Source organism: Papaver somniferum, chromosome 9, assembly GCF_003573695.1.
Source record: "Papaver somniferum cultivar HN1 chromosome 9, ASM357369v1, whole genome shotgun sequence".
NCBI classification, from domain to species: Eukaryota; Viridiplantae; Streptophyta; class Magnoliopsida; order Ranunculales; family Papaveraceae; genus Papaver; species Papaver somniferum.
The window spans coordinates 58,674,142-58,686,160 of NC_039366.1; the positions used below are offsets into that span (position 1 = coordinate 58,674,142).

At 35.7% G+C, this 12,019-nt stretch overlaps 2 long non-coding RNA genes across 16 annotated transcripts; both read right to left on the reverse strand.

Annotated features, from left to right (window-relative positions):
• Positions 1 to 692: 692 nt before the first annotated feature.
• On the reverse strand, positions 693 to 2,808 carry LOC113313423. 2 transcript variants are annotated; one of them, XR_003341833.1, is made up of 3 exons: positions 2,548 to 2,808; positions 1,552 to 1,607; positions 693 to 977 (listed from the first exon to the last, which is right to left on the reverse strand). It is a non-coding gene; the product is annotated as an uncharacterized LOC113313423 (long non-coding RNA). The 2 variants fall into 2 exon arrangements; XR_003341834.1 differs by lacking the exon at positions 1,552 to 1,607 and having other exon boundaries at positions 2,548 to 2,807.
• Positions 2,809 to 5,197: 2,389 nt separating this feature from the next.
• LOC113313356 lies at positions 5,198 to 10,188 on the reverse strand. 14 transcript variants are annotated; one of them, XR_003341813.1, is made up of 13 exons: positions 9,907 to 10,188; positions 9,626 to 9,757; positions 9,479 to 9,511; positions 8,775 to 8,940; positions 8,616 to 8,651; positions 8,354 to 8,445; positions 8,158 to 8,262; positions 8,007 to 8,058; positions 7,810 to 7,930; positions 7,116 to 7,232; positions 6,273 to 6,962; positions 5,640 to 5,696; positions 5,198 to 5,515 (listed from the first exon to the last, which is right to left on the reverse strand). It is a non-coding gene; the product is annotated as an uncharacterized LOC113313356 (long non-coding RNA). The 14 variants fall into 14 exon arrangements; XR_003341815.1 differs by lacking the exon at positions 7,810 to 7,930 and having other exon boundaries at positions 8,166 to 8,262; XR_003341812.1 differs by having other exon boundaries at positions 7,116 to 7,930; positions 8,166 to 8,262.
• Between the last annotated feature and the right edge of the window lie 1,831 nt (positions 10,189 to 12,019).

A 12,019-nucleotide genomic window follows, 5' to 3' on the forward strand; every position in this document is an offset into this window, starting at 1 on the left:
AAACCCCGGGACCTAGTCCAGATTGAACATACACTGTATTAAGTCGTTACAGACACTAGCCTACTCCAAACTAACTTCGGTCTGGACTGTAGTTGAACCCAATAAATCTCACACTGATCCAAGGTACAGTTATGCTCCTACGCCACTGATCCCAGCAAGATGCTACGTATTTGATTCCCTTAGCTGATCTCACCCACAACTAAGAGTTGTTACGACCCGAAATCGAAGACTTTAATAAACAAATCTGCATCACACAGAAAAGTCTACGGTAATAGATAAATCCGTCTCCCACGGATATACCTACGATTTTTGTTCCGTCTTTTGATAAATCAAAGTGAACAGGAACCAATTGATAAATCGGACTTATATTCCCGAAGAACAGCCTAATATTATCAATCACCTCACAATAATATTAATCTACCTCACAATAATATTAATCGACGCAACGGAAAAAGATATTGTGGAATCACAAACGATGAGACGAAGTGCTTGTGATTACTTTTCTATCTTGCCTATCGGAGATATAAATCTCGAGCCAATTTGTAGCGCCCCAAATCTCTAAATACCATAACTAAGGCATAAATCCAAGCCTAAAATATTAAATTTTGTTTAACTCCAACTAAACAAGGTTAATTGTGAACTGTGTCTAAATTCAAGAGATGTAACATTCATTTTTTTTTTAAACGTGGACAGATCAAAACCAAACTACACAGAATTATATTAAACAACAGTAGGACTTCTAGCCATTCACTTAAAAGAGTGTTTGCGATAGCTAATTACATACAAAATACAGGGGTGGGTACTACTTATAAGCATTAACACATACCATTTACAAGTTATATACATATATGACAGGTCAAACCAACACGAGATCAGTAACAATCTCTCGAGAACGTGAGTTGAAGCAACCTATTCAACCCATACCCTAAAATCACTTTCTCCCGCTTCTTCGCCACTTGCACAAATATTTCCTGCCACTAAAAGAGATGGAAACAGTGAGCCAGACAAGCTCAGTAGGCACTTACATTTCTCAAGAGTAGACATTAAAGTTGAACATAAAACAATGCAACATTTTCTAAATATGGTTAACACATTTAGCTCACTGAGACTAGCAAACCTGCACTCCAAACTTTACAAGCAATCAAACACACACAAAAGAAACAAACATGTATATGGAGCTGCTACTCCTTCAAACAATTTATAATATGGTTGTGCAATTCCGAACTCGCAAATCCACGCCTAATCGTATATATGGATGTCAATCAATTCCGAACTCACAAACTGATGACCTATATAAGCAATAAAAGATCGAAAGCTGTAGGTATAAAAGAAGGAACACACCCTATATACCATAGACGAAAATTCTCATTTCCCATACACTCATATAAACAAGCAAGTATATTTCAGGTTCTTTGCATGTAAAGGAAAAGTTAAAAGAATTCACAGAGTTTTCAAAAGTTAGAATCCGACAATGCATGAGTTGTTTAAACGCATAAACATGGTTTTGTAAAGAAGCATTAATGATTACAAAAGACAAATGTAACTCCCCACCTCAACTCACAACTCAAACCTCAACTCCGCAGCCCGCCTATCGAATCGGAGAGCACCTTAATGACACAGAAGTTAAAGTTAGAGAAACAGAACAACCTCGCTGAACCTGGCCTACAAAATATAACAACCTGACCTAGCCATAAAGTGGAAACGAGACACTGCCTCTCGACGAGGATACTGATATGGATTTCCTAGAGAAGGTTTCAAACATTAACAATGGAGCTAAGGCTAATGCAAGATGTGAATATGTTCAACAGTTGAAGGACATGAATGCCAAAAGTATAAAAACAATCATAACTGAAACTGACATAGTTCAAAGTGTAATAATGGAACTGGATACATAGAACCACGCTGAAACAGTTGTTCAAAGACATCTAAAACTTATCAATACAAATTTCAGACTAGACTAAGGTGCATAGATGTCAAACTTGATGGAAACAGAACTGGCTGGTCGTTGATATCACAATATATATGTCTTGCAGAGAACTGAATTCCATGAAAAGAAACCTCATTTTAGTTCATTATCTAATGTGCCCTAAAATCGAGCCGAAATGTCATCTGATTTCAACAAGAATTCTGAGGTGCTGTTGTGTATCAATTCAACAAGTCTTCATATCAAATCTAAAATTTATGGTATCATGAACCTCAGAAAATCTAATTTCAAACCCTAGCAATGTTCTACTCCTCATGAACCAGTAATCAGAGATTGAGAAACAAGAATAAAAACAAAAAACAAAGAAAATATTTTTCAAAAGATCTCCTAAGGTTCTGGTGTTCTACAGACCCAAAAATTCACAAATCCCGTCCTTAATTTCGAGTTCCATTCCTACCATGATTCAGTCAATACCTAAATATGAAATCAATTCTATAACAAAACTAAGTATGTTGATGCTGAGTTTTGACAAGATCAAAATAAAATTCATAGTAGAGGATTCAATCGATAACTATCATATTGAGAGAATTTGTTGAACAAGAGCAATTCGAGTTGATTCATACCTTTAATTTCAAATCCGGGACGAGAAGAAAAGAAACCCCTTTCCAAAAACTTTCAAATCTCCATGGAACTAAGTGATCCACAAGTTCATAACTATCACTTTCTTTTCTCTGAATTGAACTCAGAAATCTAGTATAAATTCACCTGATTTTTATTCACTTGATTCCCTCTCGAGTTCTCTCACTGTTACTACAGATGTTGTGAGAAGAGATGGCCAAGTTCGATTGTTTTATTCAATTTTTCTCGTTTCTTCCAAACATATCCCTAACATCTTGAACCTAGGTGTTAAGGTGAGACTTCATCACGTGTCTTTAAGTTCTGACTAAGCCCAAAATTTGGCTGAAGAATTCCCAAGATAATATCAAGCTAAGTTATCACCTACGAGTACATGCACAAGAAGAAAAAGAAACAAACATCTAGCATTCTAATAGCAGACAAAAACGGTACTACACAAAATTTACCCAACCGTATGGTTGGTTTAGTGTAAAACAGAAGCATAAACAACAGAATTACAACTAATTGTGCTTTGATAAAACAATAACCAAAAGAAAACTATTGGGTTACTACACATTATTACAATCGTACTCGTAACGATAAAAACAGCAAGATCAGATCACACAACTATAAGAAAAGTAGTATCGGTCTGGCTTCACAATCCCAATGAAGTCTTTAAGTCGTTAACCTGGTTTAGAAGAAGAAACCAAAGGTTAAAGGAGAATCGACTCTAGCTATGCAACTAGTATCACACGTAAGGTGTGGGGATTAGGTTTCCCAGTTGTTAGAGTTCTCCCTTATATAGTCTTTCAAATCAGGGTTCGTAATCAATGTTACCTTGGTAACAAAGCATTCAATATTCACCGTTAGATGAAAACCTGATTAGATTCAAGCTAATATTTCTCAACCGTTGGATCGAAAGCTTAGCTTGTTGCACATAAATTAAATGTCTAATTTTGGGTTTACAAACCGTTCCCAAACATTAACATTTGTTGGTTCAACAATAGTTAACCAAATGGTTAGCCATATGATTACTTTCATATCCACCATATTCTTCTTCACCATAACTAGTCCAAATGGCTCAAATAAACTAGTTAGAGAGTTGTTCAATTGCTTAGATCTTATGTAACTACACAAGACGCAATCGAAGCAAAAACGGTTTGATTCACTCGAATCGGTTCATCAACTTTATAGCCACGGTTTGCAAAAGCATTCCTTAGTTTATATAAACATGAGTTCAAGAACAACCGGTTTTAGATATAACCTGCTCAAGTTCGCGGACTGGGTTCACGGACTAGGTTCACAGACTTAAGCTCACGCGAAGGAGTTCACAAACTCCAGTAGAAATTCTCGGGTCGAGAACTTACGCCGGTTCGCGGTCTGACTTCGCGGACTTGGCTCACGCTACATTCTGTTTCTCTTGATCAATAAAGTTCGCAAACTTTGGTTCAAGGAATAAGGACTTATACATATATGTGTTTCCACAACAATGCTTACATCCTACCAATGGTTATGTAATCTAAACTCTAATTTTAGTCATTGAAACATTCTCGGAGGACGGATATAACCGTTATTCACAGACCATTTTTCGTCAGAGCAATTTCCAAAGTGATTGAAACATAAGATGACTTTCGTCACTAGGTAAAGATGAATTTGGCTAAAGCGAAAGCTTACCAACACATATTTCGAGAAATAGATAGGCGAGTTAAACTCGGAACGAAATAGCAAATGTGTATAATGAAAGTCTATACATCAACACGACTTTTGTCTCAAGAGTAGGAGATAGAGTAGATAGACTTTTGAGTGACAGATAAGTTCAAGTCTCCACATACCTTTTAGTCGATGAAGATCAACCAGTTCCTTGAGTAGTCCTTCGTCTTGCATGATGATTGCCATGGAGTCTTGAGCTTAACTACACTTTTTATCCTAGTCCGAGACCTTTATCTATGTAGGTTAGAAATCAAGACTTATAGTTTTGATCACTAACATTGACAAACATGCTTGAGATAGCAACGCATGCGAGTTCGACCGAGCAATGCTCTAACAAATCCAACCTTTGGTTGTTGATTAAATTGATTGACACTTGGATATTGGTTTTTGATACCGTCCAAGTTATCTCTTATATTTAATCGGGCTCACAAATTCCTATTTGTTTGATTGTAGATTGAATTGAGAAATTGAGATATAACTCTTTGATATACTTTTCTTAAGATTGAGTCTGACTGTCTAGTTGATTCTCTTGAAAGTATATTGAAGTTAGTCCATACAGATTGCTAAGCAAAATATTGGGTGTGGTAGTTAGACCCCGCTTTTTCATAAATAATTGCATTGTTATTGTAAACTAGATAGTTGGCAATATATATAGTAGAACATAATCGTATCTATAACTTGCTTTGTCGGTCGAAGAAAGGGTCGTTGTTTGAGCGTCTTTTCAACTATGACGCGTCTCTGGGGGTCGTTGAAAATCTTATAACAACGACCGATGTTAACGGTCAAAAATTTATGACTGTCTTCAATCAGTCATGGATATAAATATTAATATGAAAAAAAAATAATAGATTCAGATTGGCTGACTTGCCTGCACTGAATCTGTCTGAGCTGAAACAAGTCTGACTGAGACTAAAATGAAATTCAAATTACAATGAAATGAAAGCTGGATTCATATATTCAAATGGCAATTTATTTAGGAACCAATATTCATTTTACAATTCATACAGGTTCAAATTGAAAAATTTCCATGAAATGAAACCTGCACTTAGCTTCAAAATCAGAAAAACCTAATAAAAAAAAATCCTGAATTTGCACCAGTACAAGTCTTAGCTGATAGGTTCACATGTTTCTTAAAGACAATTTCTAAACACAAGTGCAAGTCTGAATACCCTAGTTTACAATGAGCTGCTGAACCGCCTCACAAATATCAGAGAGATGTGTTTGTTCCTTTGCTGCGAACCCATCTTTGTCAAGTATAATACATCCCTGAGCACGACACATGATTTCAACAAGACTTATCTTTAATATTGGAGATGAAACTAATCACAATGGTGAATTGAGACAGAGTTAACATAAGCACAAAATTGAGATGTTAAGGAAATAGTATTACCTCCCTGCTTGTCTCGAAGGTAGTAATCTACTGCCATCAGCTACAAGACCTTTGAACCTAATTGTAAAAGATATGAGTACCAGTTGTATATCTCAAGCAAACCAAACCCACCAAAATTAAAATTAAGATAAAAGGAAAGAAACATCCCATGAAAAACTAATAATTATATGATCTTATCTGCCTAAAACAGAAAGATAGGAGTAAAAACGACCACTCATTAACTTAAGATCACCCCTCTTCTTCCATATGAAGTAACAAACAGATACTGCAGTAATAAAGTCTAAAAGTTATTTTCTATTTGGATAGAAATGTCCTTAACGGTACAAATCTGCTCCTTTCCCATGACAATATAACCGACAACACAAGGTCTTTTTCCTCTGCCTTATATATACAAAGCTGAAGGGGGGACTTGAGGAATCTCACTAAGGATCTCATCGTCATTTATTTCAGGTTGTCCTACGGTGGATCTTTCCCATTTGCCGCTGATGTCTAAGGTTTACAGTTTTCAGAGAGATACATTATATAGAAGGGAAATCAATCTGAGGTCAGTCTCTTTGTCCCAATTACGAAGTAGTTAGGCTATAAGCCAGTTGAGACATAACAAGTAGATATTCTTCAGTTTAAATATCATACCTCAATTTTAATCCTTATTCCTCATCATCCAATCCATGGACATGTAACGACAGCTTGTTGCCTCCTCAGCTACGGTGTACCTGTCAAAGCTTAGAAGTTAGCTGATGCAAGAATTTGAGTATTGCGCGACACTGAAACAATATTATCTGAAGGTCGTTCAAATATGTTTGAATCTAATAATTTTACAGCGAAGACTATCTACATTCTGTATGTAACCTATTTGAAGATTGTATCTCTCACTATATTGGATATTAAACCAACTTCAGAGGGAAGGGGTTAACTTTCTAATAAGCGAAAGGAAGGGGTTTGTCATTCCAATGGTAATATGCCAGAAGAAAAATTATGGCAATCATAATTATAAACCATAATCCTTGAAGTACAAAAACCAGAATCATCAATCCTGTTGAACACACACAAGTATAATTAGTACGTAAGCAAATAACCAAATATTAGATAAATAAATAAAACGAATAACTCTCACGCCGATTGATGCAGCCTGCAAGCTGGCACAAGATATCATATTTGATCCAACAATATATCCATCAGTTCATATAATCTTCAATGAGGTGATCACCTAGTTTGGTATCCTAGATGAACCAGAATAAAAGAAAAAGCATACCCTCAAGTGTCGTGTCTTCTTAAACTTTGGTCACCCTAACACTGGAGTCCATGGATGCAGAGACCAGCAATCTGCAGTTAGATGACAAATGTTTCATGTTCAACACTACTTGACTAGCTTAAAATCAGCCAGAAGGATATAATAAGGCCAAGTGCTGCGCAACATTGTTTCTGAGAAAAAATTTAAAATTACAACCATTGGTAATTTGAAGCAAGGATGCTGACCTAGAATCTTCAGATAATTTCAATGCAGTAACTAGACCAAGGCGCGATTTCTTAATTATTGATGTCACTCGTGTATTGTTGGATTTGTATAGCCATACACCTCCTTGGATTGTTCCGCTGCATGTTTACCAATTTGAAAAGGAGAAAAGGCCAATCAGATTCCTGATTAGATTAAATGTCAAGTGATAAAATAGAATTATATCTTTAAAACATAAATAAATGAACTCAATCCCTGAAGTGAGCTCCAGTTGACCATATATTGTAGAGCCATCATGGGTAATAAGATATATACGCAAAACATAAAAATGCAACACTTTCATGTAAGTTTCTTTCGATTTTCTGATAGAAGAGAAGACACTTTAATCCTAGTTTGCAAAAGATACGACATGGGTTTAATAAGACAAATATTTCAGTGAAGTATTATTAGAAGAAACACCAGATACATAAGGACAGGAAACTAGGGTAACTGAATGAACTATCAGAAGTAGAGTTTCTCTGAATAAAGGCAATACAGTCGGCACCTATCAGTTCTCGCACACAGGCACATGACACAAAGCTATAGACAAGATCCTTGTGTTAAAAGGAACAAATAATATTTTCATCCAACAATTCTATCTGGGGTCGAAAAAGAGGGTTATGAGACTAAAGACACCTTAGGATAAAGACAACCAGTAAAAAAAAATGAAACTTTTACATAGCAAGGAGTTCTCCGTCAGGAGATACACTGAACGCAGAAATAGGGTCGGGCACTACGTGCTTCGATGACACTCTCGTCCATGAGGATGTGTCAAAGGACACGATACTGCCTCCACGATCTACACCAACAATAATCAGCCAAGTAAATCAGAGTGAAGATAAAAAAAACAACTTTTGCATCCGGTGACATTTTACCTCTCATTATTGTAACGTGAAGAATCTGGCTGCAATTACCATTCACGGATCTCTGCAGGAGGTGAATGACAAATATATAAAATGAAACTCAAGTTTCATGAGCAGAAAACAAAATCAACTGAAGGGAAGAAGGCCCTTCTGGTCTCCAAACCTTCTCACATTTTCCCTCAGTAAAGAAGCTACAATTGTTGTTGTTTCTACATCCCAAATCCGACATGGACCACCTCCCAAGGAGACAAGGAACCTCCCATCAAGACTGTATGACAAGAAAATAAATATCGGAATTTTCTACATGCAATAAAGCATAGCTTAATGCCGTCCAATCTTATAGAAGAAAAATAGTTAACCTGAAATCCAGATCCTTCAGAGTTGGGTGAGCATCAGCTTTATCAATAATAAGTGCCATGATAGGCCACTTGAAGACTCTCAAGTAGCCATCCTGCACAATTTTTTTAAGGGATTGTATAAAATATCAACTGGATCGTAAGACCTCTGTTTAATATTACCAAACTTTACATTTATTAAAAATCTGTATGCCATATGGGGAATGACTAATGAGAGAGCATGAAGAAAATAAAGAAGATAATTGTTTAGTGAGATTTATATTACCTCACTCCCAACAGCAAGAACCAATTAACACTGATTCTGGTTATCCAAAGAAGAAGCAAAACAAAATTAAGTTAGAGAGTCATTAAGTTGGCTATAGTTTACATGATAAATTAGATGTTGAAACTTAAAATCAGAAAAATGAGAGAAAGAAGATCTTACCTCTTGTTGGTGATGTTGATTATCCAGGACCACTGTTACCTTGGTAAGAACACGTGTTAGGATCTTGAGCATCTGAAACATATCCATAGGCTTCATAAGCTCCATTGTATCTGTACATATTGCAGCATGCCACTGGTTTGGATCTGAACCATACACCGGATGAATCCTAAATTTAGGCAGATTAGTTTTTTACCATGCGTGCAACACTTAAATAGAGCAATATTTAAGAAAAAGGGACATAAATCATCTTTCACTATCATCCCTAATCAACCAAGGCTTAACACAATCAATTACAACTCAATTTGAGCATCAACCCCAGAATTTGACTACGTACTACAACTCCATTTGAGCAACAATCCCAGAGTTTAACTACGAAAATCACATGCACAGGTCATTCTTGAGTATCAAAACCCATTATCTAAGGCTAACACAACATACAATCACTCATTGGAACCCCAAACTAAAATCCTCTTCAAAAACTTATAATTCTTAATCAAAATCGAATCAACTCCTCTAATTTGGCCAAATCAGTACATCAAAATATCAAGAAAACAAAAACCCGAACCATAAAAACCCCTCAAATCAACCCTGATTTACTAGTCATACCAACATTGATGAAAAACCGAAAAAACATGAAAAATAACCCAAAATAACAAAAATAGTTTAAATAGAGATATAGATAAAAGGAGAAGAAATATCCTCACCAGGATTGTACTGCGTGAAAAATTCTTCCACATCTACAACACACAAAACACAAACAGAAACGAATTAGAAACAAAACTCAAAAACCCTAAAATTAAAAAAAAAAATCAAAATTAAATTTTTTTTTTGAAGAGAAACTGAATACTAACCAGAAGTAAGAGATTTAATCTTTAATCTTTAATCAGGGGATTCAAAGTCATCAACCTCCATAATCTCATCATCTGCAGCATTAATTATTCTTCAATCTCCATTTCTGAAAATCGACAAAGACCCTTTCGAATCTAATTTAGCAAGAGCAGAGTATTTCAAATCAAGAACAAATAACATAAAACATTCTAACTCATCCAAACAATTGAGCCCTAAAAATTATAAAATCAAAACCATAATCCCCAGATTAAATTACAAGAGAAAACCAAAATAAAAAAGTTACCCTGTATCATATTTCTTCAAACAAGATATTGCGAATCTCTAGTCAACAAAACAATACTGTGAGATTCACTAGTCTAAGATTGTTCAGATTCAACCCCATGTCTTCTCCTACTTCCTGATTAACCACCTTCACTTCTATTTCTAGTAGCACAGAAAATTAAATTATGGTATTTTATTAGACATGATTATCAAACCCTAAGAGAAATGAGTTGGAGAAGGATTTGAGGTGCAGCTGTGAGAGGATGAAAGAGAACTGAGTTTCTTTCTTTTTTGATAGAGAAGAGATAAGAAATGGAAAGAGATACGCACGAGGTGGTGAAAATAATAAATAGGGTTAGCTTAATCCAGCCGTTCACTTCAATTCGGTTAATCGTAACCATCAAAAGGGTGGGGCCCAGGAAATCCTAACTGTGGTAAAAACTAAGGTCATCGGTCACAATGTGGGTCAAAGCACGAGGAATAAAATAATAATAAATAATCTTATACAATGCCTTTTTTGACACTCTGAGATGTGGCCCGCATTTTTATTAAATGTAGGACCGTTTTGACCGGTCCACGGTCCATTGACTGCCACTGAGAGTCGCGGATGTGGGTTGAGAATACCACATTACCCTTACTAGTGTTAGTTCACCATGTATTTCTAAAAATCCATGAAAAATATAGAAGAAGTCAAGTAAATCAAACCCTAGAAATCGTGACGGTCAATCGCAATTCCAAGCCATAACTCACCTTCTTGTGTCATGTCTCTATAAATTTCTCCAAGTGTTTAGAAGTCTTCTTATATAGTTCTCATGGAATTAGATCGGTAGAATCCTTACAGACCCTCAAAACAGAGCCAAAACATGTCAAATTTTCCCAGGTGATGTCAGGTTCGGCTCAACCGTGTATGGACCTTTCCAGCCGAACTGGACAAGTTATTTTTGCTCCATATGAGGTGTCAGGTTCAGCTTATATGAGATGGGAAGTTGTGAGCCGAACTTCCTCCTGTACAATTTGTATTTTTTGTCGAAAAATGAATTTTTTAGGCTCCAGGATCGGCTGACTCGAGGTGATGATTTATCAACCGAACATCTCTCTGTAAACTCAAATCTTCCAACCTTGTTTTCCCCATAAATATTTCGTCCGAACTCGGAATGACCTCATTCTTTCTGCCTTGTCTTCGTATTTCAGTTCTCTATAATATGGTAAGAAAAAAATCATGCATCTGAATGAGTAATCATGCATCTGAATGAGTTCACTTGGTCCTTGCTCCGTATGCACTTGTAATGCTCTACTTCCTTGTTCAATTTATGTTGTAACGAACTCCAAAACACCTAAAAAACTCAAAAACAAACAAAATCAAAGCTAACAAGAAAGTAATATACTTCAACATCAAACTAGTGCATATAAATCACCTATCAAGGCTGGCTGAGTATTTCAGAAAAAAATAAAATGGATGTAATTTACATGTTTTTTAATGTTTTGGGGGTTTTCTACGATTTCTAAGCAATATGGTGTTCTTGTGAGACCTAACTTATCGTCGGTGTTTTTATATAAGAACTACGGTCACCTTGGTGTTTTACACCATTTTATCAACATCAAATTTCTTATTTCAAAAATTGGAGAAAACTAGTAATCCCATTAATTTAATTCTGACTTTTCGGAATAACAACTAATCCCGTAGGATTTACTATTAGACTATCAATATGAATCTCAAAATCCTTTCGTTATAGATTATAAGTTTGAATGTACGGCTCTTTCACTCTGTATACAAGAACGTTTTTCTTTTTCTTTCGATCTTCTACGCGGAAGCTGATCGAAAAATCAATAAATCCCTTGTAGAAGCCTGGGTTCTCAATTATACGCTCCGTAGTGTGAGCCAACCAATTTTGTTATCCAACAGAACTTTTGATGTTGCATTTCTTGAATCCGACAATGTTATCTGTGATAATCCAAGAGAACTTCTGATGGTGCATTTCTTGAATCCTGTTAGAATATGGGGATCCAACTCAAAACCAATTGTTATCTGTGATGTGATAATCCAAGAGAACTTTTGATGGTGCATTTCTTGAATCCTGTTAAAATATGGGGATTCAACTCCAAACCAATTGTTATCTATGAGAAATTTTGATGGT